Raw genomic sequence first — 12,798 nt, forward strand, 5'->3', positions numbered from 1 at the left:
AGCGAGAGAACCCACAATGCCTGTAGGAAAGGACGCCAAGCCTATTTTGCTATGAAGGCGTGCGAACACTTAAATCCCATTACCGTTGCTAACTTGTACAAGAAGGTGATGCTCCCTGCCGTCCTATATGGAAGTGAACTTTGGTGTGATCTCCGGCAAAAGGATATTAAACTTCTCAGCACTTTTCAGCATTTCATTTGTAAACACACCATGTCTCTGCCTAAACAAACAAGATCCGACATGTGTGAAAGTCTTCTTGGTCTTATCCCAATATCCGCTGAAATTGACATTAAAAAGCTACAATTCTTTGGCCGTCTTTGCGAACTAGACCCCAGTTTTCTCACAAAACAGTTATTCCTGAATCGCCTGTTTGACTACCTGCAAAACAACAATATTGTGTGTTATGGATTCATTCCGGATATTATCTCAATACTGTCCAAATACAACCTCTGTCACTTCCTTAAAAAGTACTTGTGTGAAGGCTCTTTCCCCTCGAAATCTGAATGGAAAAGAACCGTCAAAACCTCTGTTCTTGCTCACGTTTCATCATCTCGACAGGAGCGGATGAATAATGATTGTGATTTCTTGCAATTCAATATTGTGTGCTCTGGAAAATCGCCTAAAACCCTCTGGTCCATCCCTTCAAACATTTACGAAGTTCAGTTATGTAAATTTATCGCTAAACTCTGGACCCTTTTGAATATACCAGAAGAATGTTGTCCTATCTGTAAAAGAACGTTTACAAATGTTTTCGAACATCTCTCCACTTCATGCTCTGGAACATCTTTATACAGAGATGCCTGGTGGGAAACAATTATAACCGCCCGTTTTTAGCGTCTATTACTCCACCTTGGCGATTACTAGGGAATTAGCTCAACACTCGCAATATTTTCCACATTTATTAAAGTTCATAAAACATAAAACAACAATCTGGGATATAGGCTACTCTTCACTCCGTACAATATGTATATGGGGAAACTCGCTAGATAATTAATTAAACGGACAGACAGACGAACCTTAACCAAAGTAGTCCCGGAGAATCGACACTGTATGGAGTCTTAAAATTATAGAAAATAATTGTTATTATTCAATTAGGTTATACAAGTAGACCATATATGTTACACATACAACATTGTAGATCTCATGTACATGTATGTATACAAGCTACAAATTTTGAAAATCCACATATTTCCTACTGAGGAATTGAAAATGAAGAATACTATTATAACGTATAATAGAGAAGTAAACTAAAGTTTGATTTTTACAGGAAAGGGAGAAAACAATAAGGACAACACCAGGATATGACTGCAATGTCACCCAAGGCTTAATTCCCAAAATATAGGACTGTGGTGCTTAATCGATCTAGCTTTCGGACCACAGTAAGGCACTCATGACTGTGACAGATACTGCCTGATTATCACATTGAAGGTAAAAAATTCAAATATCATAAGGCAAAAAAAATAATAATCTTGTTTCCTGCTACCAGCCTGTAAAAAATAGGGTAGGTAGGTCGGAAAATTATTTTATTTTTTTATTTAATTTTATTTTTTTTCCAGTGGTATTTGTTGGATATGAACTATTACAAAACCAAATTAAACATGTCATTGGTCAATATTATCGTTTAAAATAAGTAGTGTTTCATGCAAGTCCATATTTAAGATATGTATATTTCATGACATTCCACTTGAATGTATATTTTTTTCACTTTTGGATCATGAAATTTTAGATTTTCCCTCAAAAACTAAATAAAAACTTTAGGGTCGAGTGCAAAAAAATAGGGTAGGTCGGGTAGCAGGAAACAAGACTATTTTTAGCGATATTACGTTCCTGTTTATCGATGCTGAAAATGCAAATTGAATTTTGATTTTTAATATTTGTTTACTTCCTCAATTATTTCGTTGATATTTCCCCCAATTCTAAAAATCGGGCGTATGAAAAACAATCGTCTTTTTTCATGTTATTAGATTTTAAAAAAAAGTGGAGAAAAGCTAGAAAAGAAAGACAGAACGGTAAAAAAAATATTCTTAAGCAGTTTAATCATCATGTACAATAATTCTTTACCAATTTCTATGTTCTATCAATGTGTATTTTTGAATTTTATTTACCGATTCAATAAATCAGTAAATAAACAGACTGTTTGCATAAAGCTTGTTAATGATGGACCTTATGTTTTTTTTGTCTGAACTAAAATACTAAATGCATTTGATTGAATTTTGTACTTAGGCTAGCACATAGATAACTCAAGTATTTTTTTTTTTTAGACATATTAATCATCTCGCATGCACATGGTATATAAACCATGATAATTATTAAACATGATTAATTAAATATTTAAATAAAAAAAAGATTGATATTAAAACAGGGGATCGCTAATGCTTGTATGTATTTTCGTGTATCAACAGAATTTTACTCGCATAATCAAATGCAATTTTTAGATCTAGATAATCTAGCATTCTCTAAATTTTACCGCGCCTTATTTAACTGTGACGTCACGCAGTCAACCTCGGTTGAACGAGGTCATATCAAAAGGCCTGTGGCAGCGATGATATGGAGTTGTAGCGTAACGTAATACTGAGCTGTCTGGAGCTTGTACAATTTCCGGTTTTAGAAAATAAGAACCCATGTATACAAGCTTTGGTTTTGAGAAAGATGCATCTCCAAGAAAGTGTATCACGGCAATGTTTTTAAAGTTCGACGATAAAGGAACATTCGAATTCCGGAAAAAAAATTAGTGTAACTCTTTTACGCGGAAGATAAGAAAATTTGTTTGTGGTATGTATGGATCCTTCAAGGTATCACACCGGTAATTGTTTTCACTATATAATTCTATATAGAATAAAAAATCGTTAAAAATCAGGTATTTGTTTACATGAAAAAATATTTATCAGGAGGTGTTAAACATTACCTGTCACATTAGCTGACACCAAAAAACAGGGTACCCACACGGCATTTTCGGACTTTTTCCATCTGCAAACAGGGCTACCCTCAAATCCACGTGTTTTCACTGTGTTTATAAACACCTCGAGTGCACTACAGGAAGTAGCCTCCTATGCCATGAAAAAAATAGTTCCTGTCAAAAACCTTTATTTATTCACAAAGTACATAAATTTTACTAGGCACAGGTACCAAAGTTGTAAAAATGGCATGAAAGAAAATAGAAAAACGTCTCAAAAGAAAAGAAAATCAATTTTATATATACGGACCTACATTTGACTAAGTTCATTTTGATTGGTCAATTACCGGTGTGATACCTTAATTCTAAAGGCCATTCTCAAAAAAGAAAAAATTAACATTACAATTTGTCTTTCTTATGAAGGGGAGATAAAGATATTTCAAGTTTCCTTGATGAGTAAAGTAGAAGCATATACTATACTGCTCGACTTAATGATATCATCGTTTGATATAATGTAGCTTTTATAAATCTCAAATCAATCACTTATGAAATTCAAAAGCTTTAAGCATTGAAGATCATGGCAAGATTATTCAGCTTCGATAAATCCTTAGACCTAAATCTGAACAGTTAAGCAAAGAAAACACCCACAAGCTCCTGATGACTTAGAATTTTGTGTTACATGCATGACAAACTGGTGACCTGTACAAACCAAACAATGTCGAGAAAATGCATGAACAAGTGAACAACATTGGCACAATGTGTTGAACAGTGATGTTTAGCTTGAATTGATATCGCCCAAGAAATGACATAATCATTAGTGCTTGTGCACTCATTACCTCTGATTCTTCCTAAAATTAAATCATGAAATTTATTTTTAGGTTAAAAATGCATTCAATACTTAATATATTTATGAAATGCCAATCAAAGTAAATGCAAAATTTTTACTGTCCTTTATAAGGATAATTCGCATGTTGTATCAATATTTATACAATCGCTATGGAAATATACCTGCTAAATCTTGGAAGTAGCTCTCGCTGATTTCTCTGTCAGGAGAACTCCTTAAACTCTGCTCGTGTTGCTCGAAAGACAAGATTGAGTCTCCCCCGCTGGTTCCGTCAGACCGATGAGTTAACTCCCCTGTAATGTCCTCTGTGTTGTCCTGTCCTGCAAGGTCAGAGGTCACAGACGTACAGCAAGGTCAAATCAGGTTCATCCATGATACCACTCTCCATTGTCAACTGTTTACAACAGATAGGAAAGAAAGGTTTATAATCATGAACATAGTGTGTATTTACTCAATGAATTCAAACAATTTAGTACTGGTAGATGTATCTTTTCAACAAAATGAAAGCATGGTAAGACTAAGTTCTGCAAATCTTATCATTTTTGAATTGACATATATTTTCTACTTTTGTTCTTCTCTTGAAAAATCAAAAGAATTCAGATTTTTTAAACTCAAGGATTTTGTTACAAATATTTTTTTCCTTGATACCTGTTGAAAACTGCTGCTTTCCATGTAACTTGGATGATTGTCTGCACTGAGTTCCACCGTGCACTCAATTTCAGCAGAATACATCTGCTTCATGACTAAGCTGTCTGGAGTAGCCTCGTTTTGGCTCTCAGGGGTGGTTAAAACACTAGACACGCCTCCTGGACCTGACTGACCAATCTCCTTATTCTTTGTAATAAGCTGCTTGTGTTTGGTAATCAAGTCTCGAGACTCTTGAATCAATTGGTCCAAGTTAGCAAACTTCTGGGCCACAAAGCTCTCATCCTCCTCACCTTGGCTCAAGGAGGACGAAGTGTTCCTGCCCGATTTATCAGACATGTTCTGCGCCCCGGGACTATCCACACTGTACTGACTCAAGGAAGAGTCAGTTTTAGCATGGACATCAGGACTGGACTTGAATGAAAACTGGGTCAAGGATCCCAAGGCCTTTGAAGGATAGTCTGTATTCACCGTTATCTGGGTCAATGACAGGTCATCCTTGGATGACTGATCCGTGGTGGTCACAGTGAACTGACTGAGGGACGACTCATCTGGAAGCTTGGACAGAAGATTATAATCTGACCGATTACTCTGGTCTGAAGTCTGACTCTCTCCCACCTCCGAGACCCGAGAGAGGCCTCCGTGACCCGAGGCCCTGGTGAAGGCTAAAGGCTGGGCTGGGGACTGATGTTCAGAGTCATCCATGTGAAGCGAGAGGGCTCGGAACTGTCCGTCTGACCGTGGAAATGTTGACAATCCTGCCTGGATTTCTGTTTCTTCTGGAGAAGTCGTGAACTGTGATATTTGAGACAGTCTCTTTGTAGATGGTTGCACTGATTTATAATTGGGTGTACTGGCATAGTCTACTTTACCACTGACATCATAAGAATGAGCCTCCGGAGAGACGAATTCCCCTGAAGTGTTGTCGGGTATAATCTGAACACAGCTCTGTCCAATGAAATCAAACTCCCTAGTACCCATGGTGCTATTATCCATCTTTAAATCCAAGTAGCTGCTGGTGCTTTCGGATGTGGAGGCCAGACTTGCTGGATTAAGTTCACTGTCCTTTTCATGTGGAGACACTCTGTTGTTTCTGCCATTGTCTTGACTGCTTGGTGAGACCTCTGAGGAGATTGGGTACTGGGATAGCTCTGATTCCAGTCTTCCGGCCGGGGACAAAACACCTCGGTCTGATTTATCACTGGACTCGGATATTGGGTACTGCGACAGATCCATGTCGGAACCGACTTTGACAAATTCCATAGAAACTTTTCCCTGCCTCATGTGAACAACGTTGTAACTCCTGTCCACAGGGGCTGTGTGTGGAGCATTGTCTGCTGACTCCTTCACTGACCTGGAATTCGATTCAACGGAAGCTCTCTCGGGTTGGAGTTTATGAAATGACACAAGTTCGTCTGCCCAAGATTTAGAACTTCGGATTGACCCATCCGTGCTGTCACTTTGGTTTCTGGCAGCTTGAGTCATTGGAACTCCAGACAATTTTTCTGAGCCAGGTGTTACCATGGAGATTGATCCAGGAGTTGTAGAGAGAGTTGAAGATACATTCAGTTCTTCCAATGCACCTAAAACCAATAATATATATGTTTAATATTGAACATGAAAAGATTTTCAATTGAAAAATATAAGAAGCCATTTCTTTCTTACATACTAAAAAATTCTATGCTATTTAAAGATGATTTTATAAAAGAAATTTCCAAATTTTACCCCCAAAATATTGAACATTTTTTTATTATCAATTTTTTGGGAAAGAGCTTCTAGTAATGCTTCATTTAAAACTGGCAATAAACACAGTAATTTTGTATAAAAGAAGCTTTTTACCAGTACAGAGAGAGTCCGGAGTGTAGTTCATCATCTTATACGAGTCTGCCGAATCGTCTTCCTTCAGATTATAAAACACGTCGTTGGTTTTCTGTTTCAGCCTGTCCAGTACCCCCAGGGAGAACTCTGATGCCCTTGCCATCACTTCGTCCAGCTGGGCCGTCTTATACCCTGTGTCCTCAGCCGGCCGTCTGTCTGTCGGTGTGATGGCTGGTTCCACGCGAGGTGGTGCCTGGTTGCTTTCTATTGAGCTCCGCTCGGTGGAGGACAGACTGTGGCGACTGGATGCCGCGACTCTGGAATGTCTAGCACTGGATGGGGATGTCTCCACTTCCTACAGAGTAAATACAATAATGAGAGCATAGTCAAATGTTTAAAAACTTAAATGCAAAAATCACTTTGAGAAACAAATTACATTTTAATACTGAGGAATTCGAATCAAAATTAAAGGACTTACGTGAATAGTACTTAAAGTTCATGAGGCCTGTGGTCTCCTAGTAGTGTTGCCGTTTTATTGGGAGGGGCTAACCTTTGACCTGGTTTATCAGCCATGGGTGACTGGTCATCAGAAAACTCCAGTTCAGAGGAATCTTCTAAAAAATAAAAATATGAACTCTGAATTCTCTCATTTAAATCCAAATAAACAAGCTACAGAATTTTCAAGTAAAAAAAAATATTTGAAAAGTTTACAGAGGAAAGGAACTAAAATCAAGAAACTTACCCTCTGAGTCTAGTAGAGGGTCTTTAGGCGGTGCCAGCTGTTGAGGTGGTAGCTTTCTCTGCACCACCTGATGGCGCTGTAGAATCTCCTCCTTCTGTCTCTGTATGGCCTCTAGCTGTCGCCTCAGCTCCAACTGCCTCTGCTCAAATAGGTCGTTCCTCTCCTTGGCGGTGCTGAGCAGTGAGAGATCAGACTCCGCGGTGGTGATACCCAATCTCCTCCCTGGTAACGCTGGGCTCCCCCGCTCTGTGGAGGAGGACATGGTGGTGTCATTCAGGTCCGTAGTCTCGTTAGCGGTAGTTGAGCCCGGGCTTGGTTGGTAGAGCTGCGATCTTCCTGGTTTCCCTGGCGTCTCGTGGATTGTATCATCAGCATCGAATGGCAGGGACTTCCTCACTTTTTGAAATTTATTTTTTTCGTTCTCTGCTTTGGCTTCCAATGGTTGCTGTTCTTCTGCTGGTCCAGACAGTCTGGCAGAGTAGTAGGGATTACTTGCTAACTGAGATAAAAGAGACGTCATGGCAGCCCTATTTGGAGAGAGAGTTTTTGAGGTCAGAAGCTTAGGTTCCCCTTGACTGTTTACTAGAACACCTTCACTGAATCCATTTTCTGCTGGCTTGGCAGAGCCATCCACTGGAGACTTGAACTCTAGCTGAGGAAATCTCTGGAGAAGTTCTTGTCTTCGTCTTTCAATTTCTGCCCTGGTCTGAGCCAGGACCCTCTTGCTCTAGCTGTTCATGCTTGAGTAGAAGTTGTTGCTGATATTCTTTCACTTTCCTCATGTGTTCCGCTTGTAGTTGTGACTGTGTTGGCGCTGTCATGGAGATTGTTGAGGTAATTGGCAGTGAAGGGGTAAACAAATGTCCCAGGGGCCCCTGAACGAACCATGGTCGGCTGACTAGCACTCATTTGAGGTTGAATGGAAGCAGCAGTTGTAACAGAGGGTGCAGAAAAATATGAAAATGGTGGGGCAGTCTGAGCATTTGGTATGTATGAACTGGATGGAATGGTATACTGAGAAAGAGAGGGGGGCTCCACCCAACTGTGAGAGGAGACCGATGCCATGGAAACCTGAGAACGTACGGACTGAGGTGGCTCTGCCCACATCTGCCCATTAAGAGTCGTCTGCCCATTCAGCAAGGATGGCCCACTTGCTGGTGGAAGATTATACCCCTGGGATGTTTGTCTTACTCCACTAAATGACTGTCCATTCTGAACTGGCCGGGATAAGCCTGTGTACTGGGGCTGAGGGCCTTGGCTAGCCTGTAGTGGAAATCCAGATGACGTTGCTGGGGCCTTCAGTCCTTGCTGCTGCAGATAAACTTGTCCGTTAGCTGTGATGATTTCCTGGTCGTACCTTGGAGAAATGTTCCCTCCCACGGACGTGTTAAGCTGCTGTTGTCTCTTGTTTAGTTCCTGAAGCTTCCTCTCTAACTCTCGCTTCTGTTCTCTGTAAACATTTCATCAACATTATGGCCTTGTTTATTAAACACTTTACCTGTTAATCAACAGTCCAGTCCAATACGAAAAATCGTAATATTACAGAATATCGTAATATTATTCTTATATTACTATTTTTCGTAATATAGTTAAATTACGAAAACTCGTAAAATAGCATGTTGTGAGAGACTATATTACGAGTTTTCGTAATGTAAGACAAAATTAGGCATTGAAAGAAACTGAATGATGTTAAGGAAAGTATGACGTCAGAAATACATTATCCCCCGATGGTACTAGTATCACGTGGTCATTTTGGTCAGTGACGTAGACCTATCGAAAAGTATGAAAATGCAAGAAGAAAGTAACAATAGTAATGGGTGAGTGAAAATTTTGTATTATTATTCTTATATAAGAATTTTCCCAGGGATGGGAACAATTTTCCATAAAACTTCAATGTATCCTAAAACTTGTCATAGTGTTCTATAATCCCCGAATTCCCTATATTTTTCCCGAAGTCTACCCTAAAAATCAGACCCTCATCTCCAACAACAAGATGTTACGGGATATAACTTGTACAGCTTTCACTAGGCTCTGACTCTGCATGCACTTGGATCAAATGCATCAAAACAAAGAAAATGCATGCATATCCTCGATGATTTGATGAAACCAGAGACGTATAATCTCTCATGAAACATAACAAGCAGGTTGTATCAGAAAAAAGGGAAGTAACTCTTAGAAGAGTTAGAAATTGCTTATATTACGAATTTTAGTAATATTACGATTTTTCGTATTGGACTGGACTGATCAATACTACATTAAAAGAGGGAATAAGAAAGCAATAATTTACTAGTATTCATAATTAAGATTTCTGTATATATGGTTTATGGAAGCTATAGTAAAGAAATTTGAATATCATGACAAAGAAAGGAATCATGGAAATATACAATTAAAAAAAAATAATAGAGAGATTAGTATGTGCCTCACTCTGTTTACAATATGATGTGCAAATGCTAAATTTACATAACATAATGATGTGTTTATTCAAAATTGCAGGTCACACTTTTTTTTTTAATTTTCAAAGCTCCATCTTATATCCATTAGGGTCTATGTGAGGGAAAATTAAAAGTGCTTATAATCTTTTAAAAATTCTAGTTTATTCTACATTATCTAGAGTATAAAAATCATCCTATATCACTCATACTTACGCTGCATGTGAACCAATGACCATTAAATCTAACAGTGGTCTGTTAAAACAAATTTGTGTTAACGCCAAGAGCTACATATTAAACTTAGTCTAGTATTTTAGAAATTCTATATGTGTACCAGTATTTCATAGTAGAATAAATGTATCACAGGTTACATTTTACAAGCAAATAAAAGTATTTCAAGGAATAAAATTATTTCAAAGTAGAATAAATGTATCATACATTACATGTGCATGTAAATAAAAGTATTCTTCCAGTAAGTACTATACTTGTTTAATATGAATATTTGACTTCAACCAAGTCCCCGTTTCTACACTCCTTCCAAACTGAGAAGATACTTACTCTATCTCCCTCTGTTGTTCTAAGACTTCCTCCACAGAACGCAGATTCTGGTCAACAAACACTGGCTCCATAACCTACAACAATTTTACCAGAGGGTATTTAATATACATCTGTAGCTTTCATGAGTGTACATTGTAATATAATTAACGTTGATTTTTTAAATGAAGTAACTTTTCTTTGAACAAGAGATTGTTGTAAAACACTTATGCCCCCCTCCCCCAAATAATTGGAATTTTTACAAGATAGGGCTATCAGCTTTGGTGAGCTAAAAAATTGCACATCAGTAGAAATGTGTGCACACAGGATAAAACAAATGAATTCAATCTAAAGGTCAAAAGGTTACATACCTGTTTGACTGGTTCCCTCTGCCCTGACCTTGACCTCTCCTGGGGATACTGTTGTGTTTGTTGCCGTGGTAACTTCTCTGGTTGTACGACCTTGACCGGTGATATGTTCTCGTTGCCTGGGGAACCTTGTTCTGAGAGAGAGTACTCAGACAGGGTGGCAGCTATCAAATGTACAGAAACATTACATAGAGAGTAAAGATGGAAATATTTGCATGGGAGAATATTTTTACAAATTTTCCAATGTGAATTTTTTGCAAAATTTAACAGCTGGCAAACTGTTTCCTAATTGACCTTTTTCTTATCAGACAACTTCAGTTTTTACCTGTGCTTTTCCCGGGGGAGGGTTGGGCTGGTTTGGTTGTCATGGATGCCCCTCCACTAGGAACCTCCTGCATGGACTTGGACATCCATTCCTGTCTCTGGGACTTGATTCTGTCCATCAGTTTCTTCAGAACTTTCTCTGTAAAAAACAGTCAATAAACTTAATTCTAAAATTCAATCTAGACTTCCTGTTGACATATTCTTAAGGTTCAACACCCCTCTCTCTACTCATATACACTACGAAAATTGGCTTTTTTGCTTGTGATTTTCCACCAGAAATTTAATTTATAATCAAAATATAAATATTTTCAACATACTAGTTCGACAAACTTTGAATTGTGATAATTTTTTAAAAGAAAAATAATCAGTTGTCCCAGTCAGAGTTATCTAACTTATCAAAAGGTGGTAAACCTTATTCTAAATCGGACAAGGTTCTTAGCTTTAACTTGACCAAATTTTCTTTTTTAATTTTTATATTGACATGTTTTTAAAGTCCTTACCTGGTTGTTTCTGGATGCTGATGTCATCCTGTGCTTTCTGTATGTTGGAGGTATCCTTCAGTATGGTGGGAACCCTGGACATGGGGGGTGGCTGTAGGGGGGTCGTGGTGTCGGTCAGGACGGACGCCTCCAGGGACTCGGTAGCTGTGGGGGTGTCAGGGGGAGGGTGAGGGTCAAGAGCAAGACTCAGGTCACCCAGGTAATCTACATACCAAGGAACGGGTTAAAGAATAATTGATTTTAAAATTTAAAGATTGTTGAAATTTCATTGAGTTTTACTTTACTTTATTACTCTTGAGAATTAATAGGGATGAAAAAAAACAATATTTCACTGAATAAAAAAATCAGAATGCATTAAAAACTAACGTAAATCAAAAATAGGTTAAAATGAATCAAAAAAGGGTTAAATATAAAATCAAGCCAGGAAGAAAAATTAAACAAGGAAAAAAAAAAACACCCATTTGCAAAATTTGCATCCACTGTTTGTTAACAAACACTGTTCATTAATTTCACTGCAAAACTTCCTTTTAAATCTTTTTTTCTGATAGAAGCAAAGAAAACAGAAGGATAAGGTGTAAAGATTTAATAGTTAAGACTCAGTACAGAGATCGGCTTCTCATACTTGTGTCGGCCATGTACATGTCTTCGAATGCCTCCTCCATGTTTTTCTGTCGTTCGTCTTTGTCCTCTAGTCTCTGATGTGGGGGCTCAAACACCTGCTTCTACAACAGAAAAAAAATTGATGAAGACCTTTAAAGAAATAGACGAACTTACAAGTATCAATGTTTGATAGGTATATACCAATAAACTCCTCTCTATGGACACTTACAGGGATATTAGCCACCACCTTCTGTCTCCTGTCACGGTCCGCTCGCTGGAGGTCACTCAGGTCATGTAGGATCTGGTTGTAGTCCTACATTATCAAGAAATGAAAAAAAATAAGTTCAATAACTCCATGAAATGGCCCTGCTCCCATACTAAATATTTTGTGTGGTGTATTTAAAACTGTGCTAAACACTAAATAAATTTAAATAAATGAAGTTAAGGTCAAAGGAGAGGTCAAGGTCAATAAATGCTGATGCAGTTGAAAAGCTTATATCAGTGTGTTTTATCGTATGCAGTTTAATAAAAACTATTATGAATAGTTTCTTTAAAACTGAGCCAAACATAAATATGAGAAAAGAATAGTCAAGGTCAAATGAAAGGTCAAGCTAATGCATACTGATGCAATTAAAAAGCTTACATCAGTATGCATTAGCATATGAAGTTTCTTTTATGTTACCTTAAACACAAACTGAGAAAAGTGAGGTCAACGAAAAGGTCAAGGTCATAAAAATGTTGACACAGTTGAATAGCGTACATCAGTTGGTAGCAGTGTATGAAGGTTGACACTAATTTAAGAAAAGTGAGGTCAAAGTCAAAAGAAAGGTTGAGGTCAAAAAATGTTGATGCAGTTGCATAGCTTTCATCAGTATGTACCAGCACATGAAGTTTCATAAAAGTATAATGAATGTGTGTGAAAATTGGACGGAACAATAATTTTTCAAAAAGTCGGGTCAAGGTCACAGGAGAGGTCAAGGTTAAAAAATTGATACATCTGCATAGCTATCATCAATATCTATCTGCATATGAAGGTTAATAAAAATATCTTCGATAGTCTCTTAGAAACTGAATTTTTAATAGAGCTTAATGCAAAGCACA

General features: G+C 37.8%; 1 pseudogene; it reads right to left on the reverse strand.

Moving 5' to 3' along the window:
- Window positions 1–218: 218 nt before the first annotated feature.
- Window positions 219–12,006, reverse strand: LOC134250944 (uncharacterized; annotated as a pseudogene).
- Window positions 12,007–12,798: the final 792 nt, after the last annotated feature.

Source organism: Saccostrea cucullata, unplaced genomic scaffold, assembly GCF_032062105.1.
Source record: "Saccostrea cucullata isolate Sc308-1 unplaced genomic scaffold, CSIRO_AGI_Scuc_v1 ctg1696, whole genome shotgun sequence".
In the NCBI taxonomy this organism is placed as follows: Eukaryota; Metazoa; Mollusca; class Bivalvia; order Ostreida; family Ostreidae; genus Saccostrea; species Saccostrea cuccullata.